This window comes from Manis pentadactyla, chromosome 10 (assembly GCF_030020395.1).
Source record: "Manis pentadactyla isolate mManPen7 chromosome 10, mManPen7.hap1, whole genome shotgun sequence".
Lineage (NCBI taxonomy): Eukaryota > Metazoa > Chordata > Mammalia > Pholidota > Manidae > Manis > Manis pentadactyla.
Window position 1 is genome coordinate 27,065,598 of NC_080028.1, and position 23,408 is coordinate 27,089,005.

The following is a 23,408-nucleotide window of genomic DNA, read 5'->3' on the forward strand; positions in this document are numbered from 1 at the left end:
CCATTGGGCTGTGCTGGGCAGCCAAGCGAAATCAGAGAGTTAGGATGGGGCCTAAGCTAAACATCAATGTACTTGAATGCGGGCCGAGAAGGAGATCAGAGTGTGAGTGAGGGGCTGGAGCAAGTGCTCAGGCCAGAGGGAGCAGCCAGTTCAGAATGGAGAGTAGAAAGCAGAAACTAAATTTTTATGGCTGGAGTTTGAGGAGCTGGATCCTTCAAGGCCAGTGAGCCAGGAAGAACGCATACTGTAAGTCAATAATGAAGGACAAGATTATTCAATAAGTGTGGCTTGTACTATAAGCAGCATTTGCTGAAAAAATTAAATTTCAGTCCTCACTTCATCCCCTCCCCAGGTCTAGCTGTTCTAAAATGTCTACCTGTCACCACACAGAAACACACAGAATAAAATGGGGGGCAATGGGACTTCAAATAAACATATGTCAACATGCATTTCTGGAATAGGGAAGACTCTCTACACATAAAAGCAATGGTAACTCTCAAGAAGAAAAGTCAAAGAGGAGTAATTCTATCAAAAGCAAAAACAAAAACTAGAGAGCAAATTAAGAAGATAGTAAATTAACTACAGTTAGTTAACTATACATAGTAATTAACAAAATAACTAGATAACTAGATAGTAAATTAAAGGTGTGTTATATAATATTAAACATGTACTATATGCTAGACACCATGAGATGTACTTTACATACATTATTTCATTTAATGCCCACAATCCTATAAACTAGGTTCTATTAAGAGTAACTAGAGAGGCCAGGTGGCCTTGGGCCTGAGTTTTATGTCTGGATTCCTTTTATATTCATTGAACTCAATCTGTGGTTATTATCTTTATCAAGGATAGAATCAATACTTATTTATTGTTTATGATAATTAGAGGAACACTTCCATTTCCCATAGTCAGTATTATGTTTAACATAATCTAGCAGAGATAATGAGAACAAATAAAGAGATATTTCAAATTATTGAATTAGAATATAATATAAAAATGTCAAGCTTTCCTATAAATGTCATAGGATCTGATAAAAAAAACCCTACTGGATCTTAGGATTGGAACCTTAACATTTATTTGGAACCTTAGGCCAAAAGTTAGGAAATAGTTTTAGAGAGGTTGCAATAAGAGAAAAATCTTTTCTTGTGTATAGGGCTTTCTTTTGTTCATTTGCTTGGCTTTTTGGTACACTCTTTTGCATTTTTTAAAGCCTCCCTTGTCTCCGTTTTAAAAAACTGCCTTTCTTTATAGCTCCTAAAAGCCAAGAATTTAATTTTCAATTAACTTTCTAGAGGTCTCTATGCATTGCAAAGATTTGGTAAATGTATCTGACAGAAAATAATTTAAGAAGATTCTGTTTATTGAAGCTGACAAAAAAAAAATATAAGACTTGCAAACCAATTGATTCCAGCATCTGTCATGTTTGGACAGAGTGTTTAAACCACAGTTTGAATACAAATTGAGTTTTGGCTGGTGAGTAGGTTCATATTTCAGAAATGGTTTACCTCAAGAACATTTTGAGGATAAATGTTTTTTACCTTTCCAAACATTTATGCTAATTCAGGCATGGGCAAGTTTAAAGGAGAAAGGAGAAAGCTCTTGGAAAGGGATCTATTGAAGATACTGGTGAGAAAATTCCACCACTGTTGTCCCAGTGTGAAGCTTTGCATATTTGATTTCTCCTTTACCTTCATTACTCTTATCAAACCAGTCAGCCAGTCATATGAATTCTTTGTCCACACTGTCTCCCAAATTGTTCCCATTTTTTTCAGTTTGCATCACTAGTATCCTAATTCGGGCCTTGACTCCCTTATGCTGAGATTATTATGATAATTTAATATTTAATTTCTTTGTTTATGGTTTCTCTTACCTTCACCTATCTCAAATAGGCCACCAGACACATTTTCTTTCATTTTTTTAAATTAAAGCAATATCGACATACACTCTTATGAAGGTCTCACATGAAAAAACAATGTGGTTACTATATTCACCCATATTATCATGTCCCCCCTATACCCCATTGCAGTCACTGCCCATCAGTATAGTAAGATGCCACAGAGTCACTATTTGCCTTCTCTGTGCTGCACTGTCTTCCCCATGACCCCACACACACCATGTGTGCCAATCATAATACCCCTCAATCCCCTTTTCCCCCGTCCCTCCCACCTTCCTCCACCCACCCTCAACCCTTCCCTTTGGTACCCACTAGTCGCTTCTTGGAGTCTGTGAGTCTGTTGCTATTTTGTTCCTTCAGTTTTGCTTTGTTGTTTTACTCCACAAATGAGGGAAATCATTTGGTACTTGTTTTTCTCTGCCTGGCTTATTTCACTGAGCATAATATCCTCCAGTTTTATCCATGTTACAAATGGTAGGATTTGTTTCTTTCTTATGGCTGAATAGTATTCCATTGTGAATATGTACCACCTCTTCTTTATCCATTCATCTACTGATGGACACTTAGGTTGCTTCCATATCTTGGCTATTGTAAATAGTGCTGCGATAAACATAGGGGTGCATATGTCTTTTTGAATCTGAGAAATTATATTCTTTGGGTAAATTCCTAGGAGTGGAATTCCTGGGTCAAATGCTATTTCTATTTTTAATTTTTTGAAGAACTTCCATATTGCTTTCTACAATGGTTGAACTAGTTTACATTCCTACCAGCAGTGTAGGAGGGTTCCCCTTTCTCCACATCCTTGCCAGCATTTGTTCTTAATCTTTTCGATACTGGCCTTCCTAACTGGTGTGAGGTGATATCTCACTGTGGTTTTTATTTGCATTTCCCTGATAATTAGTGATGTGGAGCATCTTTTCATGTGCCTGTTGGCCACATGAATTTCTTCTTTGGAGACTTTTCTGTTCATATCCTCCACCCATTTTTTAATCAGATTATTTGCTTTTTGGTTGTTGAGGCATGTGAGTTCTTTATATATTTTGGATGTTAACCCCTTGTCAGATATGTCATTTACAAATATATTTTCCCAAACTATAGGATGGTGTCCTTTGCTGTACAGAAGCTTTTTAGTTTGATGTAGTTCCATTTGTTTATTTTTTATTTTGTTTCCCTTGCTTGAAGAGATGCATTCAGGAAAAAGTTGCTCATGTTAATATTCAAGAGATTTTGCCTATGTTATCTTCTAAGAGTTTTATGGTTTCATGACTCACATTCAGGTCTTTGATGCATTTTGAGTTTACCTTTGTGTATGGGGTTAGACAATAATCCAGTTTCATTCTCTTGAATATAGTTGTTCAGTTTTGCCAACATCGGTTGTTGAAGAGGCTCTCATTTCCCATTGTATGTCCATGGCTCCTTTATCGTATATTAGTTGACCATATATTCTTCAGTTTATGTCTGGGCTCTCTAGTCTGTTCCATTGGTCTATGGGTCTGTTCTTGTGACAGTACCAAATTGTCTTGATTACTGTGGCTCTTTTTTTGTATTAGAGCTTGAAGTCAGGGAACGTAATCCCCCCAACTTTAGTCTTCCTTTTCAGGACTGCTTTGGCTATTTGGTGTCTTTTATGGTTCCATATGAACTTTATAATTATTTGCTCTAGTTCATTGAAGAATGCTCTTGGTATTTTGATAGGGATTGCATTGAATCTGTAGATTGCTTTAGGCAAGATGGCCATTTTGACAACATTAATTCTTCCTATCCATGAGCATGGGATGTGTTGCCATTTATTGGTATCTTCTTTAATTTCTCTCATGAGTGTTTTGTAGTTTTCAGAGTATAGGTCTTTCACTTTTTCATTAGGTTTATTTCTAGGTATTTTATTCTTTTTGATGCAGTTATGAATAGCATTGTTTTCCTGATTTCTCTTTCTGCTAGTTCATCATTAGTGTATAGGAATGCAATAGATTTCTGTGTATTAATTTTGTATACCACAACTTTGCTGAATTCAGATATTAGATCTAGTAGTTTTGGAGTGGATTCTTTAGGGTTTTTTTATGTACAATATCATGTCATCTACAAACAGTGACAATTTAATTTCTTCTTTACCAATCTGGATGCCTTTTATTTCTTTGTGTTGTCTGATTGCTGTGGCTAGGACCTCCAGAACTATGTTGAATAAAAGTGGAGAGTGCATGAATCCTTGTTCCTGATCTTAAAGGAAAGGCTTTCAGCTTCTTGCTGTTAAGTATGATGTTGGCTGTGGGCTTGTCATATTTGGCCTTTATTATGTTTAGGTACTTGCCCTCTATACCCATTTTGTTGAGAGTTTTTATCAAGAATTGATGTTGAATTTTGTCAAATGCTTTTTTAGCATCTATGGAGATTATCATGTGGTTTTTGTCCTTTTTGTTCATGTGGTGGATGATGTTGATGAATTTTCTAATATTGTACCATCTTTGCTTACCTGGAATAAATCCTACTTGATCATGATGGATAATCTTTTTGATGTATTTTTGAATTCAGTTTGCTAATGTTTTGTTGAGGATTTTTGCATCTATGTTCATCAGGGATATTGGTCTGTAATTTTCTTTTTACATGGTGTCATTGCCTGGTTTGGTATTAGGGTGATGCTGGCCTCATAGAATGAGTTTGGAAGTATTCCCTCCTCTTCTACTTTTTGGAAAATTTAATGAGAATGAGTATTAGGTCTTCACTAAATGTTTGATAAAATTTTGTTTTTAGGTAGTTTTTTATCACCAGTTCAATTTCATTGCTAGTAATTGGTCTGTTCAGATTTTCTGTTTCTTTCTGGGTCAGCCTTGGAAGGTTGTATTTTTCTAGAAAGTTGTCCATTTCTTCTAGTTTATACAGTTCGTTAGCATACAATATTTCAGTGTCTTCTCTAATAATTCTTTGCTTTTCTGTGTTGTCTGTAGTGATTTTTCCTTTCTCATTTCTGATTCTGTTTATGTGTGTAGACTCTCTTTTTCTAAATTTGGCTAGGGATTTTCTATTTTGTTTATTTTCTCAAAGTACTAGCTCCTGCTTTCATTGATTCCTTCTATTGTTTTATTCTTCTCAATTTAATTTATTTCTGCTCTATATTATGTTCCTCCTTCTACTTTGGGCCTCTTCTTTCTTCTTTTTCTAGTTTCATTAATTTTGAGTTTAGACTGTTCATATGGGATTGTTCTTCTCTCCTGAGGTGGGCCTGTATTGCAATATTATTCTTCCCTCTTAGCACAGCCTTTGCTGCATCCCAGAGATTTTGTGGTGTTGAATTATTGTTGTCATTTGTCTCCATATATTGCTTGATTTCTGTTTTTATTTGGTCATTGATCCATTAGTTATTTAGGAGCATGTTGTTAAGCCTCCATGTGTTTGTGGGATTTTTCATTTTCTTTGCGTAATTTATTTCTAGTTTCATACCTTTGTGGTCTGAGAAGCTCGTTGGTTCTTTTTTAATTTACTGAGGCACTTTTTGTTGCCTAGTATATGATCTATTCTGGAGAATGTTCCATGTGCACTTGAGAAGAATGTGTATTCTGCTGCTTTTGGGTGTAGAGTTCTGTAGATGTCTGTTAGATCCATCTGTTCTAGTGTGTTGTTCAGTGCCTCTGTCTCCTTACTTATTTTCTGTCTGGTCGATCTGTCCTTTGGAGTAAGTGGAGTGTTGAAGTCTCCTAGAATGAATGCTTTGCATTCTATTTCCCCTTTTAATTCTGTTAGTATTTGTTTCACATATGTAGGTGCTCCTGTGTTGGGTGCATAGATATTTATAATGGTTAGGTCCTCTTGTTGGATTGACCACTTTATCATTATGTAATGTCCTTCTTTATTTCTTCTTACTCTCTTTGTTTTGAAGTCTATTTCATCTGATACAAGTACTGCAACTCCTGGGTTTTCCTCCCTATTAGTTGCATGAAATATCTTTTTCCATCCCTTTACTTTCAGCCTGTCTATGTCTTTGGGTTTGAAGTGAGTCTCTTGTAGGAAGCATATAGATGGATCTTGTTTTTTATCCATTCAGTGACTCTATGTCTTTTGATTGGTGCATTCAGACCATTTACATTTGGGGTGATTATTGGTAGGTATTCACTTATTGCCATTAAAGGCTTTAGCTTCATGGTTACCAAAGGTTAAAGGGTAACTTCCTTTCTGTCCAAGAGTCTAATTTAATGCACTTAGTATGCTATTACAAATAGAATTTAAAGATTCTTTTTTTTTTCTCCTCCTTTTTCTTCCTCCTCCATTCTTTATATATTAGGTATCATATTCTGTACTCTTTGTCTATCCCTTGACTGCCTTTGGGGGTAGTTAATTTAATTTTGCATTTGCTTAGTAATTAGCTGTTCTACTTTCTTTACTGTGGTTTTATTACCTCTGGTGACAGCTATTCAACCTTAGGAACACTTCCATCTATAGCAGTTCCTCCAAAATACACTGTAGAGATGGTTTGTGGGAGTTAAATTCTCTCAGCTTTTGCTTATCTCTAAATTGTTTAATCCCTCCTTCAAATTTAAATGATAATCTTGCTAGATGGAGTACTGTTTGTTCGAGGCCCTCGAACCATATATCATGCCACTCCCTCTGGCCTGTAAAGTTTCTGCTGAGAAATCTGATGATAGCCTGATGGGTTTTCCTTTGTATGTGATCTTTTTCCTCTCTCTGGCTGTTTTTAATAGTCTGTCCTTATCCTTGATCTTTGCCATTTTAATTACTATATGTCTTGGTGTTGTCTTCCTTGGGTCCCTTGTATTGGAAGATCTGTGTATCTCCGTGGCCTGAGAGACTATTTCCTTCCCCAGATTGAGGAATTTTTTAGCAATTACTTCCTCAAAGACACTTTCTATCCCTTTTTCTTTTTCTTCTTCTTCTAGTACATCTATAATACAAATATTGTTCTATTTTAATTGGTCCCACACTTCTCTCAGTATTCATTCATTCCTGGAGATCCTTTTCTCTCTCTGTGCCTCAGCTTCTTTGTATTCCTCTTCTCTAGTTTATATTTCATTTATAGTCTCCTCCACTGTATCTTATCTGCTTTTAAAACCCTCCGTTGTGTTCCTCAACAATTGGATTTCCATCCTTAATTTTTTCCTGAGTTCTTGAATATTTTTCTGTACCTCCAGGACCATGTTTATGGTTTTTATTTTGAAATCTCTTTCAGGAAGATCGTTTAGTTCAGTTCACTCATCCCGCTTTCTGGTGTTTGTGAGATTTTATTTTAAACCAGGTTCCTTTGATGCTTCATATTTGTATGTGGCACCCTCTAATACCCTGAAACTCTACTCTCTGGAGCTCCTCAGCTCCTGGAGTGATGTCAGGGGTTGCAGGGGTGCAGTGCTGGTGCCTGGGGGGGAGGAAAGAACTGTTTCCTTCTTCCCAGCTGCTATGCCTATCTCTACTGCCAGAACCAGTGGGCCGAACACAAAGGTATGAGCCTCCATGCTTGTGTGTGGCTGCTGTAGGTGGGGCCTCCATCTGGCTGGCGTGATGTCAGGGCAGGTTTTGCCGATTTGCGAGCCAGGTGCAGTCTGGCTGGGAGGAATGTGCACCAGGATGCATATCAGGGTTGGGGGCCTTGGAGCCACGTAGCCAGCCAGGGGGATGGAGTGCCTGAAGATCCTGAAAGTTCCCAACTTGCTGGGCAGAGTGCACCTCAGCAGTTTTGTCTACCTGTCCTTTCTCCTGAGCAGTAAGCTCTGTGCAGTCCTTGCCCCTTTAACAGCCCTCTTGCTTTTAGGAAGTCTCTTAGACTGTCCACCTAGAGTGGCCGGATATGGTTCCATGTTTTCCACAAGCAGCTAGAATCTCAGTCTCTCCAGGTATTCCACCTGTCCTAGCTTTCCAATCCTACTAATCACGAGAGCACCATGCAATGTAGGTTCGTGCTCCCAGAGCAGATCTTCAGGGCTGGGTGTTCAGCAGTCCCAGGCCTCCACTCCCTCCCCGCTCCATTTCTCTTCCTCCCGCCAGTGAGCTGGGGTTGGGGAAGGGCATGGGTCCTGCCGGGTCATGGCTTTGGTATGTTACCCTGTTCTGTGAGGTCTGCTCTGTTCTCCAGGTATATGCAGTCTGGTACAGCTTCTTTCCTGTTGCTCTTTCAGGATTAGTTGCACTAATTATGTTTTCATATTATATGCAGTTTTAGGAGGAAGTCTCTGTCTCACCTCTCATGGTGCCATCTTTAATCCTTTGGTCACATTTTCTTAAAGGATCATTTTCTTCATATTACTCTCCACCAGACTTTTGGTATTTTCTCATGACCTCCAAGTTTAAGCTCCTTAGCCACTATTAGAGATTCCCATACCTGATTGGTGACACTGCACATCTGGTCTAATTTGCCTGCTTTTCCAGCAGTTTCCAACTTTTGGAAACATTTCTGGGTGGTGAGACATTCTCACTTACTCCCACTTACTACTCTTCAAGCATGTTTTATAGTTTCCTGGCTGTGGTTTTGTTCAGATAATTATCAGTTTTCTCAAATTTGATTTTCCATTTTTATATTTTAGTAAGATATAAGGGTTTTCATAGTGTATCTAGATCCCTGGGCCTATGTGCTGCAATTCTTTTTAAATGGACTTCATTGCTTAGGGCAGTTCTAGGTTCACAGTGAAATTGAGTGGAATATAGAGAGTACCCCTATAGCCCTCACTCACACACAGCCTTCCCTGCTCTCAACGTCCTGCATCAGTAGTACATTTGTTTAATAGCTAAACCTATACTGATACACCATTATAATCTAAAGTCCATAGCTTACAGTAGGATTCAATCTTAGGCTTCAGTTTTTGGTTTAGAAGAATGTGTAATGACATGTATATACCATCATTGTATCATACAGAATAGTTTAATTGCCTGCCCTAAAATCCCTTTGTGTTCTGCTTTTATATTCCTCTCTCTCCCCTGACCTCTAGTAACCCCTGATCTTTTTATTATCTCCATGTTTATGCCTTTTCCAGAATGCCATATAGTTGGAATCATACAATATGTAGCCTTTTCAGATTGGTGTTTTACACTTAGTAATATGCATTTAAGTTTCTCCCATGTCTTTTCATGGATTGACAGCTCATTTCTTTTTAGCACTGAATAATATTCCATTGCCTGAAATATTTATATTTATACATTCACCTACTTGAAGGACCTCTTGGTTGCTTCCAAATCTTGACAATTATTAATAAAGCTTCTGTGAACATTGTGTATATAAGTAGAGCCTTGTCCATTTGCAGTTATAAATATAATTTACATCTGTTATTGCTCTCCTACACACAATGTCTAGTTTTCAAATAAAAATTATGAGATACACAAAAAGCAAGACAAAAAAACCCCACTCATTGTCAAGAGGCAAAGCAACCACAGAACCAGATATGACTCAGATGTTGAAAATATCAGGGAATTTAGAATTGTACTGATTATTATGTGAAAGGCTTTAGTAGAAAAGCATATAAAAATATTAAAACAGCTGGGAAATTTTATCAGAGAGATGGAAAGTATAAGAAAGAATCAAATCAAAATTATAGGGAAAACCACAATAACAGACATAATGACCGCCTTTGACAGGTTTATCAGTAGACTAGCTATAAATATGGAAAGGATTAGGGAATTTGAAAATAGGTCAATAGAAATTACCCAAAGTGAAACACAAAGAGAGGAGTAAAGAAAAAAAAAAGTACATTGAAAAGCTGTGGGACAATATCAATGGTCTAACATATATTTAATGGAAATCTAGAAGGAGAAAGGAAGAGCATGTAGAAGAAAAGGGTAAGAGTAAGAATTATAGCAGACCTCATCAAAAACTACACAATCCAGAAAACAATGAAGTGACATCTTTATTGAAGTGTTGGGGAAAAAGTCAGTCCAGGATTCTTTACCCTGAAAAATATCTTTAAAAAATAAAGGAGAATTAAGGACTCCTGCAGACAAACAAAACTGAGTTTATTCCCAGGATAACTGTATTACAAGAAGTGTTAAAGAAAGTTCTCAGAAGGAAGGACTTTGATGCTGCATATATCCTTACATCTTTAGAGGGGCAAAGAGTGCTGAACACTGTGAAAATAAGAGGTTAAATACATATGTTATTTTTAATTATTTTAATCACTAATAGATCATGACTTGTCCAAAGCAAAAGTAATAGCAATTGATTCTGGATTTGTAAAAGTGAAATATATGACAATAATATCACACAAAATGAAAGGGAGTAATTGGTAATATACTGTTCTAAAGTGCTTAAGGTACAAGTAAAGTGTTATAATATTGTTTATAGGTAGAATCTAATTAATCAAAGAGTATTGTTTTAAGCCTTAGGACAACTACTGTAGGATTTTTAAAAAGAAGTATAAATAATAATCAATCAGAAATATCCTCTTTCTGGTCACCTTATTTTATTTAGTATAAGCTTTTTGTCATTCTGCTTTTTTATTTGATTTTCATATTTAGATCACTTTTCCCTTTATAGGCTTTGTAGTCCTGTCTGTGATAGTTTCATATTGTAGAGATTTTTGAGGACTATATACTTCGACATTATCTTGATATTCTGTACAAGTGAAATGAAGATTTTTCTTTTGAAGAAAAATAAAAGAGGACAGAACAGAGTTATGTTACAATTATAATGTAATTAAGGAAATTACATTACTTATCTGTGTTAGAAGATACATGAGGCAAAGAAAACCATCTTAAGTATGAAACTTGAAAAATGGCAACGCCAGTGGGAAGATATTTTTGTAATATTTCCCTCTTATGAGCACATGTACAATTTGATTTGCAATATAAGCAGGAGACCTTTGAACAAGGAAAGAAATTAATATGTGCAAACTCATGATCTATGATACAAAGGAAAACCACATGTTATCCTAATACAGTATAGAATCAATATAAAATAAGAGGCTATTATTGATAATCCCAGTCCAGTAAAAGATAAGAGCATATCTCAAGTAAGGTTTTAATTTGGCCTTTCTACATTCATATTCATTCTGCCTCAATTTTAATAGAGTATGCATAAGGACTACAGCCAAAATTTGTCAAGTGAATAACCCAGATAATATCCCACATTCACTTGTTTGTCCCTCTGGGTTACATTATGATGGTGAGTTGTTTTGATGCTTGGTAGAAAACATTCAAATTTAACTAAACTTGGTAAATACAGGTACAGGACTTGGTGTTAGGCCGAATTTGAATGCAGGCTTGTGCAAGTTGCTTAACATTCATGAACTTCATTTTCAAATGGGGAAAATATTTAGAGATTTTGCTGGCATCCTTAGGAAATACAGGTAGAACAACTAGCATGGTACTCAGATCTTATCATCAAGAGAACAATGTGGTGAAAACAACCTGCATAGGGAATTGACATATCTGTCCAGGTCCTGATTTGAGGACTGACTTACAAGGGATCTTACGTGACTTGGGCCACCTTTCTGCTCTTCAACTTCCTCATCTCTAAAATGAGGAAATTGGCATAGATCGGCTATTTAAACATTTTTATTGCAACCAAACCCTTTGTGTAAATAAAATCTTAGACAAAAGGTCGGTGTTTGCAAATGATAAAAGCAGAGCTGGTGGGGTTGAGCGGAGGAACAGGAGCAGGAGTGAAGCCCTACATTTCCACCCCCCAGCTGTCTGAGGCTCCTCCTAGCATGATGTGCACTCAACAGAGCATAGGGGTGGAGGATTGCCAAGATGCTTTGGAACAAGTCTTTCTACTCTATTGATGTTTGTACAATGTATCAACTAGATGGTTTTTTATTGTGTCTTTCTTAGATTGGGCCAAAATGGTAGTCTTTATACAAAAAGCAATAGACTGATGTGATTCAGTTTAATGATTAAATTAAATTTAGGACACAATCCATTACTCAGAACTCATTATATTGAAGATTGAGTCAATATGCTGTAATAGAATATAAATGTATATATTCATGTATACCTCTATCCTACACAACCATTGCTATCATAACTGGTAATGTGGAGACAATATGCATTTTTTAACCTGTCACTTCATTTCCATCAAAAAAGCGTCATCAGCTTCATACAAATCAAAACAGAATTTCCAGTGAATAAGGTTAATTAAAGTTTTAGTGAAATATCCTCAATTCTAAATCAGATTTAATTAACTGTATACTAGGCTCTGTTCTTATTTTATCCTCAAAATAACTCTTTGTAGGAGGTATCATTATCGTCATTTTATAGTTGTGGGAAATGTAACTCATCTTTAAGGAACTTACCTGAGGCTCCATTGGCTATGAAGTGATGAGCCCAGTTTTCTTGAATCCACATCCAGACTTCATTTTCCTAAGCCGTAAGAGTCCCTGAACCTTCAGGCAGAACAATGCACAAGCTTTTCCTTACTGTGAATGTATTCTGACTGTTCTGATGGAGAATTCTAAGTAGTTCAAAAAAGCCCTCTGAATCACTGATGACACACTAAGTATTCTGGGCATCCTGGATTTTTCAAAGGCATAATAGGCAAATATTCATCATGTTTCAAATTATAGTACAAACATTTGCATTCTGATATTAATATTTATTGATTTTTTTGAGGCTCAATGAATAGTTCTCATGATAATTCCTAAATCTTCAGAAAAAGCTTGCACTCATAAATAACAAATCGAGTTATTATTCACATCTGTTCTCATTTTCTATAGGCTTAAAAACCCTCTCTTTATTATGGGAGCCAAAAGAAATGGCTACTCACTAGTGTCTCTGTCAAAATCTGGCCCATTTTCTCTCTTAATGCTTTATTTGCGAATGGAATGCTTATCCAAAATAAATAAGGGACCTACTAAACTGGAGTGATTAGCATGCAATGAGCCTCAGATTCCATTTACTTATGGAAATCGAGTAAAATCCAACACTTTAGTAATACTGTTGTGATGTCAGCTGCCCGATTAGGCTGTTATAACTGCAGGAGTTACTACTTTAATATCACATTAGCACATCATTAACTTGAACCATGCCAAAGCAGTATGAAAATGAGCAATTTTCATTTTTTAGAAGAGACAATATGAACTTTTCCTGCTGTTTAAATTTGCTTTATGTGTGTGCTGTAGTGGGAGTAGTAATAGAGGTACGTGAAGTGGAGCTATATTTTAAATTAATAACAAGTTGCTTTTGCAAAATGTGTGTATATTTAGAAGTTAAATCTGTTTTATTTTTAAAATAAAAAAATGAGAGGAATCATTTTATATTAATTTTTTTTTTTTGCATATACTTCTTAAATGCCTGAAAATCTTTTTGGAACAAGATGGGTTAGAGGTAAGCAACCAAGCAAACAAACAAATAAGTGAAATACTCTTACTTGACAATTTCCAAATAATATTTACTTACTGAAACCATATTAAAATGTATTTTGAATGGATGAGTGGCTTTAGTCTACCAACTATGTGGCCAAATCCCTTTTAAAATATGGCACACATTCTATCTTATTTTTATTATAATTTCAAATAGCATACTTTATAATTGCTAAAGCACTTTAATATGTGTTAGTATTATTTTATCTTTATCGAACCTTGTAATACAGTCAGAGAAAACATCCCTATCTTCATTTCATAGATGAAGAATTGGGTTTTGACACTTTAACACTAAATGCTTGTCCTACATCACACAAATCTATTTCCATTGTTTACCTCCTATAAGACATTGGAAAAATTACTCCTCCCTGACTCAGGTTTGACATCTGTAAAATGGAGATAACAAGCAGTTATGTCTTACAAGATTATTATGAGGAATACATGAGATGACTCATAAAAAAATCTTAGTACAGTGCCTGGGAACATAGAACAAGCATTTATAAATATTGACTGTTGTTATTATTATTGCTTTTGAAAAAAAAAACTGGTAAAGATAATTACATCACAGAAAAGTGTTGAAAAAGTATTCTATAACACTGTGTATCATGAATACCTGTATAATGTCAAATGTCAGCATATTTTCTTTAGATGGATTTATTTGGTCATAATCACTTCCTGTACCCTTTACCATGGGGTTATTATTTTGTGCCAATGTGTTCTTCAGTGGGTCTTTCATGAGGACTGGTGAGTGGTAAAGTTGTGTAAATTTTGTGCATCTGAGAAACTATTTTTGCCTTCATTCCCAAATGGTGGTTTAGCTGTGGGGAGACTGGTGGTTGCCAGTGAGAAAGCTGATGTTCATCTGATTGTCATTTCTTAGCTGGCCATCTGTCTTTTCTCTCTGGTAGCTTTCAGGATCAGATAGAAGATCCTCTTTTTATGCTTATTGCTCCATATTTTCACTATTATGTGCTGATATAAGGGCTTGCTTTTATGTATTGTTTGAAATTAGGCAACCACTTTGAACTGGGTACTCACGTATATATCGCAAGTTAATATCACTCAGAATATTCTTTCCCACCATTTCCTCTATTATCCTCTTCTAGAACACCTATTAAGTATATGTTAGGGCCTCTCATTCTACACTTCATGTTTCTTGACTTTTGATAATATTTTTCCATCACTTCATTTTTCAGTTAAATATTTGACCTGCATTCTGGGTGATTTTCTCAGATATATTTTCATGCATTCTTTCTTTAGCTATGCCTAGTCTAATTTTTTATTTATAGAATTTCTAATTGGTTCTTTTTAAAAGCTATCTTTTTTTAGAAAGTGCTCTTTTTACCTTATTTTCTATTCCTCTCATCTCCTTGGATATATAAACATACTAATTTTAAAGACTGCAGTTTGTTCTATTCTGAAGTTTCTTGGGTGTAATTTCTTCTGTTTGTTTCTTCTTCTGATTTTCTTCCAATGGTAGCCTTTGGCACAGTAGATTTTTGTCCATGAGCTGCATGAGCATTCTATGTGGCCCTAAGATGTGCAACGTTTCTATATGGACAATGTCATAAGTGCCTGCATGGAGCCCTGAGGAAGACAACAGTCTCAGACCAGTGTTTGCTTATGTTTTGGGCTTGGAATTCTCATAATCTGGGTTGTGTAGGAGGAATTCAGGATCCACAGGTGGTACAGGCTCAAGGTTTCAGAGTCTGGTGGCAATCTCTTGTTTTTATCCATGGCCTGGAATGGACCCTGGTCCTGTTTGCTAGTGGGGGTAGTTTGCTTGCAATGGAATTCCAAATCAAGCTAGTGCGCTACTTTGCACAAAATAGGTGCAAAAAAACAAAAAAATGGTTGTTGAATGAAAGTGTGCAGATTAGGTTTTGTAAATACAACTTTTACAGGCCAGACATTCCTCCGACTTACTGGCTTTAGTTGTTTCTTATGATTATTTTCATTTCATGTGTCTTAAAAATTGTATTCGTTTATATGAAAGCTTCCCGATAATCCAGTTACATCTTTTGTTACATAACGTTTAAAATATTTTAAAATTCAAGCTGAAACCTGACACTCTAGAAATTTGAAGGCCTTTCTGTCAGTGCTTCTTCTTACCCATCCCACTTCTTTAAGAACAATTTACAAGTTTACAGAACCATGATGTTTGCTATTTTAAATTAATGTAGTTTTAGAGATTAGTTATGTAGCATTGCTTTATACCAAATTATTAAAAATCAGATTTGATCTCAAGTTAGAAAATAAAGTAAATCTTCTGCAAGCCTAGCCTGAATATCTTGACTATTTTTTAATAATGGTTTGCTAAAACTTAATGAAGGAATGGAATAATGAGGTTGGTTTTGCAATGGGAAATTACACACAGAAACTGATTTTCATTGAGGGCAGCCTTAATAATGTTTCAATATAATTATGGCTGCCAATACAGGGTGTAGGTAAAAAGTAGCTTAAAAGAAAAAAGACAGCATAACTAAGGGAATTTAATTAGTCTGTTAATATAGCTGTCCCAATGCTCTAAGCATGTAGCACTTGCATTCTGGCACAAAAGCAAATAAGCCAACGGTTTTGAATCTCACTCTTGGCAATATAAAAAAGTAAGTCTGTTTCCCTAAGGAGTATAACATTTTCTTTAATGGTGTCATTATTAAACAAATGGGATTAGTAATGTGCCACTAAGTATTTATTTCCATTGCGTTCTTGTAGATACAGGTCATCAACCCTACACCAAACAGCTGAGGGGTAAAGGGAACAGCTGGAACTCGACAAGAACCAAATTCCTGCCTCAGTTTTGCTGGTTAGATGCTGTTAGAGATTGGATATTAAAGCTGTTTATTCCTTTGCTTCCCCTCCTGAAAAATGGGGATTATAGGGTCTCCACCATTGGGTTATGCTGAAGATTAATAAGGTAATACTGTGGAGGTGCTTCCCAAACTCTAAAGCAGTGAGTCTCAAAGTGGAGCCCTTGGACCAGCAGTTTGGGCATCAGTTGGGGACTTAACAGAAATGCAAATTCTTGACCTACTCTAGTTCCTGGTTCCAGTTCTTTCCTGAAGCTCTACTACTTAGGACATGCTTATAAATCTAATAAATTTCCCTTTTCCACTTGAGGTAGGCTCAATGATTTTCAGTTGGTTATTCAATTATCTCACTGGTCGACAGAAAACATCTGCAGGCAACTCAGCACCTCTCACGTAAGACTGTTGTCCTCATGACCACTTTCTCCGCCTCCCCCAGGATCCTTTTGAATCCTTTCAGCTTCATTTCCTTATCCCTTCCTCTGTAGTAACCGTGGTTGTTTGGATGCTTGATGAGAGAGTCGCTGACTTCTTCACGCCTCTCCATCTCTCTGCACCTGCACACTCCTCTACCCTCCCCATGCTCCATGAATGCTGTGCAGGTCTTGTCAATAGCTCTTTTTTTTTTTTTTTGCATTTTGTAAAGTTCCAGGCCTGACAAGCCTCCAGTCATCTTCCAACATTATTACTATAGGTTGGAATTCATGACTCTGAAACACTAAATTACCTTTCCAGTGGCCCATGCAGTGAAACCAAATGTAAAACTCGGTGCCAAGTCTTTGAGGTGTAAGCCTAAAGCATTCCAGTTCTACCTGCGGTCCTGTTCCAGGGCATTCAACATCCCACTGGATACTAAGACCGATATGCTCCATTTCTCACCCCATAACCTCTCAAGGATGGATAAATGATGTTTAAAAACAGAATTATGGAAACTTAGAGTTGGAAGATACACAAGTTTTTCTAAATGCAGGGGTCCTTAGTACAACTTTTCTGCTTTCTGGTCATCTAACCTCTTGCACAGTTTCAGTGTTGGAGAGCCGTGTGGCTTTATTAATAAGTGTTCCCTTTTCCTAAAATAAAACCTACATCTTTGTCACTTCCAAGTTCTGCTCCGTGGAGTACTTTTAAGCAAATATATTCCTTGTGCTCTGTGATAGCTTTATCTCTAAATTTTCCTTTCATAGGGGAAATATTAACCTGTGTTTTGTTAAGTGGGTTTATGGGGTTGTAGTTATTTAATACTCTTCTTCTGAACATGACCCTATTTCACAATGTCTTACTTTAATGTGGTCCTTCAATATCAAGCATAATAATTGGAATGTGACCTGGATGTCTATCTCAGTGGAAGTACAGTAGGGCCATATTTATTTTTCTAACATTTCTGTTATCTTTTTGGCTCCTAGGATTTTTGCACATGTTATATGGTCAAGTCAGGACTCCTGAGTCCTATATTAATGTGGTTTAAATAGCAAGAAAAGAAAGGTAGGACTTAAATAGCAACCACCACAATAATAATATATCATTGAGCAGCTTGGTCACCTTTAACTTTCCCTGCATCCTTAGCCATTGACTTGGCTGCAACGTACCCTCATTTCCTCCCCATTTTTTGCTGGATAAGAAGACCTTCTTTTTACCAAAACTAACCTGTCTATCCATGTAAAATACATTATTTTCTTTCTTCCCTGGACCTTGTCGGATCTCTTTTATTCTTCCTTTCCCTTTTGCTGGCTCTGACACCTCTGTTATGAAACTGTTTCAAATCTCTTCCACTACAAATGAAACAGAATCTCTCTCCTAGCTGTTACCTTTCCTCTTTCTTTCCTTTTTTTTTTATTATTATCAAGCTTCTTAAAGAAAGTAAATGCTACACTTACCTCTCATTCTTTAAAAAATACACTTTAATTTGTCTTCATCTCAGTAACTCCACTGAAATTGTTCCTAGTGAGTCTAACAATTGGTCTGACTTTGAAATTTGAAGGTCATTTTAAAGTCCTTATCTAATGGGTATCATTTGATACTGTACATCACTTCTTCCCTCTTAAAAGTTCTCTATTTCCATGGTTTCCATGACCCTGGACTCGTGTAGTTACTTCCTGAGTGATCCATGTGAAATGCAGCCCCGAGCCTGCCACTTCCTGGTTGAATCTGCATCAGTGCTTCACGCCTGTGTAAGAAGTCCTGCTCCTTTACGCGACTTAGCGTCTCCGTGGCTCACTATACTTCTCTAGTATCACGTTTCACCACTTCACGCTCTGCATTTTAGGGCATAAAATTTCCTGTATACACCATGCTAGTTTTCACTTGTGTCTCTCTCATATTGTGCCCTCTGGCTGGAGTAAAACCCCCTTTGGCTTGAGACACTCTTTCACTGGGACACATGGCTTCATCCCTTCACTGTGCGTGGGATGAGGCTCATGGACTTCTCCGTACTTGTATGAATATACCTTTTACTGCACTTTTCTTTCTATAGGTCTCTCAATTAGGCTGAATATTGTGAGGAACTGGGGTAAAATCTTTTTCATTTTGTATCTGTATATCCTAGCAAAGGACTGGGATGAATGATGAACTATTATGTGGAACGTTTGTGATTTATATCACTCTACATTTTTATAAATATCATTCTGTATTTATCTTGTATTATAGCTAGTTTTTTTTAGTCCAACATTCCAGGCTGTCCAGGCTCTCTTTAATTCTTTAGTTGACCATCAATGCTATTCATTATTTTGCCATTCTTTGTGGTGCTGGCAGATTAGATACACATGCCACCTTAGTCTCTATTCAGATAATTAACAGAAATTGTTGAATAGGACGTCTCCTATGCTAGAATTCTAGGTCTGGGAGTGGTATCCTAGCACTCCTAGCACTTAATGTCTCATTACTCTTCTTTTTTTTTTTTTTTCCCACAAATTACCAAACTAAAGTCATCTTCACCAAATAGCTCAGTTGCAGATGGAACTTTCTCATCAGATCTAAGCTGTTCTGTATAGCCTCACTCACAAATGCTTTACCTAATGTCTTTATTAAAAGATGATATAAAGTAAATCTTTAATGAAACCTTGTGTTACAGGATTTGTCTCTTCCTTTCATCACTGAACAGCCAGCAAAAATTATCAGGAGAATGAATTAAATGGTTTAAATATTTTAAATTAATGAGGAATTTTATTATGAGGAATACTATTTTATATTGAGGAATATAAGATCATCATCACTTTCTATTGGTTATACCACAGTCCCTGTATTAATAATTACAAAGCAAAAGTTCTGTTTATCATCACTCCAAGGGAAAATATTCCATTATTTATATTAAAGAAAAATATACTTTTGGAATCTCACAGAACATAATTTTAATGTTGATTGTAGAAAACTAAATATTAGCAGTTCATGTTAGTTGAGTCCTTACATGTGCCAGGCACTTTTCTAGGTGTGTTTTTTTATTTTTTTTTATTTTGGTATCATTAATCTACAATTATATGAGGAACGTTATGTTTACAAAACTCCCCCCATCACCAAGTTCCCTGCACATACACCATTGCAGTCACTGTCCATCAGTGTAGTAAGATGCTGTAGACTCACTACTTGTCTTCTGTGTTGCACAACCCTCCCCATGCCCCCCCCACATTATGCATGCTATTGTAATGCCCCTTTCTTCCACGCCCCCCATATTCCTCCCTTCCCACCCATCCTCCCCAGTCCCTTTCCCTTTGGTAACTGTTAGTCCATTCTTGGGGTCTGTGAGTCTGCTGCTGTTTTGCTCCTTCAGTTTTTTCTTTGTTCTTATGCTCCACAGAAGAGTGAAATCATTTGATACTTGTCTTTCCATGCCTGGCTTATTTTACTGAGCATAATACCCTCTAGCTCCATCCATGTTGTTGCAAATGATAGTATTTGTTTTCTAATGGTAGGATTTGTTTTCTTCTTATGGCTGAATAATATTCCATTGTGTATATGTACCACATTTTCTTTATCCATTCACCTACTGATGGACACTTAGGTTGCTTCCATTTCTTGGCTATTCTAAATAGTGCTGTGATAAACATAGGGGTGCATATGTCTTTTTCAAACTGAGCTGCTGCATTCTTAGGGTAAATTCCCAGGAGTGGAATTTCTGGGTCAAATGGTATATCTATTCTGAGTTTTTTGAGGAATCTCCATACTGCTTTCCACAATGTTTGAACTAATTTACATTCCCACCAGCAGTGTAGGAGGGCTCCCCTTTCTCCGCATCCTCACCAGCATTTGTTGTTGTTTGTCGTTTGGATCGTGGTGATCCTTACTGGTGTGAGGTGACATCTCATTGCGTTTTTAATTTGCATTTCTCTGATGACTAGTGATGTGGAGCATCTTTTCATATGTCTGTTGGCCACCTGAATTTCTTCTTTGGAGAATTTTCTGTTCAGTTTCTCTGACCATTTTTTGATTGGATTATTTGCTTTTTGTTTGTTGAGGTGCGTGAGCTCTTTATATATTTTGGATGTCAACCCTTTATAGGATCTTTCATTTATGAATATATTCTCACATACTGTAGGATACCTTTTTGTTCTATTGGTGGTGTCCTTTGCTGTACAGAAGCTTTTCAGTTTGATGTAGTCCCACTTGTCCATTTTTGCTTTTGTTTCCCTTGCCTGGGGAGATATGTTCATGAAGAAGTTGTTTGTGTTTATGTCCAAGAGATTTTTGCCTATGTTTTTTTCTAAGAGTTTTATGGTTTCATGGCTTACATTCAGGTCTTTGATCCATTTTGAATTTACTTTTGTGTATGGGGTTAGACAATGATCCAGTTTCATTCTCTTAGATGTAGCTGTCCAGTTTTGCCAACACCAGCTGTTGAAGAGGCTGTCATTTCCCCATTGTATGTCCATGGCTCCTTTATCATATATTAATTGACCGTATATGTTTGGGTTAATATCTGGACTCTCTATTCTGTTCTACTGGTCTGTGGGTCTGTTCTTGTACCAGTACCAAATTGTCTTGATTACTGTGGCTTTGTAGTAGAGCTTGAAGTTGGGAAGGAAGATTCCCCCCTGCTTTATTCTTCCTTCTCAGGATTGCTTTGGCTATTTGGGGTCTTTTGTGGTTCCATATGAATTTTAAAACTATTTGTTCCAGTTCATTGAAGAATGTTGTTGTTTTGATAGAGATTGCATTGAATCTGTAGATTGCTTTAGGCAAAATGGCCATTTTGACAGTATTAATTCTTCCTAGCCAAGAGCATGGGATGAGTTTCCATTTGTTACTGTCCTCTTCAATTTCTCTTCAGAGTGTATTGTAGTTTTCAGGGCATAGGTCTTTCATTTCCTTGGTTAAGTTTATTCCTAGGTATTTTATTCTTTTTGATGCAATTGTGAATGAAATTGTTTTCCTGATTTCTCTTTCTGTTAGTACATCATTAGTGTATAGGAAAGCAACATATTTATGTGTATTAATTTTGTATCCTGCAACTTTGTTGAATTCAGATATTAGTTCTAGTAGTTTTGGAGTGGAGTCTTTAGGGTTTTTTATGTACAATATCATGTCATCTGCAAATAGTGACAGTTTGACTTCTTCTTTACCAATCTGGATTCCTTGTATTTCTTTGTTTTGTCTGATTGCCATAGCTAGGACCTCCAGTACTATGTTGAAAAACAGTGGGGAGAGTAGGCGTCCCTGTCTTGTTCCCAATCTCAGAGGAAAAGCTTTCAGCTTCTCGCTGTTCAGTATAATGTTGGCTGTGGGTTTATCATATATGGCCTTTATTATGTTGAGGTACTTGCCCTCCATACCCATTTTGTTGAGAGTTTTCATCATGAATGGATGTTGAATTTTGTCAAATGCTTTTTCAGCATCTGTAGAGATGATCATGTGGTTTTAGTCTTTCTTTTTGTTGATGTGATGGATGATGTTAATGGATTTTCAAATGTTGTACCATCCTTGCATCCCTGAGATGAATCTCACTTGATCATGGTGTATGATCCTCTTGATATATTTTTGAATTCAGTTTGCTAATATTTTGTTGAGTATTTTTGCATCTATGTTCATCAGGGATATTGGTCTGTAGTTTTCTTTTTTTTGGTGGGGTCTTTGCCTGGTTTTGGTATAGAGTGATGCTGGCTTCATAGAATGAGTTTGGAAGTATTCCCTCCTCTTCTATTTTTTGGAAAACTTTAAGGAGGATGGATATTATGTCTTTTCTATATGTATGATAAAATTCAGTGGTGAATCCATCTGGACCAGGGGTTTTGTTCTTGGGTAGGTTTTTGATTACCGATTCAATTTCTTTGCTGGTAATTGGTCTGTTTTGAGGTGTTTTATATACATTAACTTATTTATTCTCCAGAACAACTCTTTGCAGGAGATATTATTATTTACCTGCTGTACAGATAAGATCACTGAATCACTGAAAAGTTAAGTAACTTATGTAAGGTTATACGGTCAGTAAGTTGGAATGTTTATACCCCTTGCTTCTTGAAAATACTCAAGTATACAAATTCTAACCATCACTGTCTCTCTCAGCATATAACCCTATCCTTCTTGGAAAGGATCACCATTTCCTTCAGTGTGGTAAACCCTGTCCTCTTTATGCATGTCTGTGGGTGGGTGAGCAGGGTTCCTGGGCTTAGAGTACAAATGACAGAAACCCCAGTGGGTGGAAAAGCAAAAAAAAAAAAAAAGAATTGTGCTCTTTGCCCATCTTCCTGTGATCTAATTTGTTTCTAATAGGCTCAGAAGGGAAATGGGAATGGAGAAAGGCCTGTCATTACCTTCTTTATTGTAGTGATCATCACTATCTTCATTGTGGTAAGAAATGTTCAATTCCTGTCCCAGTATTTCTTCCTCAGCCCACAACTTGGCCTTCTTGATGGTACTGGGAAGACAAAATGGGTGTTTTCCTCTACCACCACCCACATCCAGTTTCATTCTTTGTCTCAGGAGGAGTGAATCATATGCCTAGAATATGGCTGGACTCAATGGAGAGTCCCTGGGACCTGCCCTTCTGTAGATTGAGATCTTACCTATTCTGTATCCTAATCTTGTTGCCATGTGATAGGTGAATTAATTAGTCATGGCTTCTCCATCCTGTCCCTGGATGGGTAACACTAGGGCAAAAAGAATATCAAATTCCTTCTGTTCAGGGTTTTTAAGCTGAACTTCTAAATCCAGAGTTAAAAGTAATCCTATGACCCATTTGACTCCTTTCAGTAAGGAATATTTAATGGTACCTGCTGTGTGTCACACTATTCTAGGTGCTGGCAATTCCATAGTGAACAAAACTGGCAGTGACCTTGGCCCCATGGAACTTTCATGCTAGTCAAAGGAGACAGACAAACAAAAAGGTATATAACATGTCAGGTTGTGAGGAAGCCTAGGAAGAAAAATAAAGCAAGTGAAGAGAGGGTGCATAGCATGGGTAGGATGGTGCTACTGCATATGGAGTGGTTGAGGAAG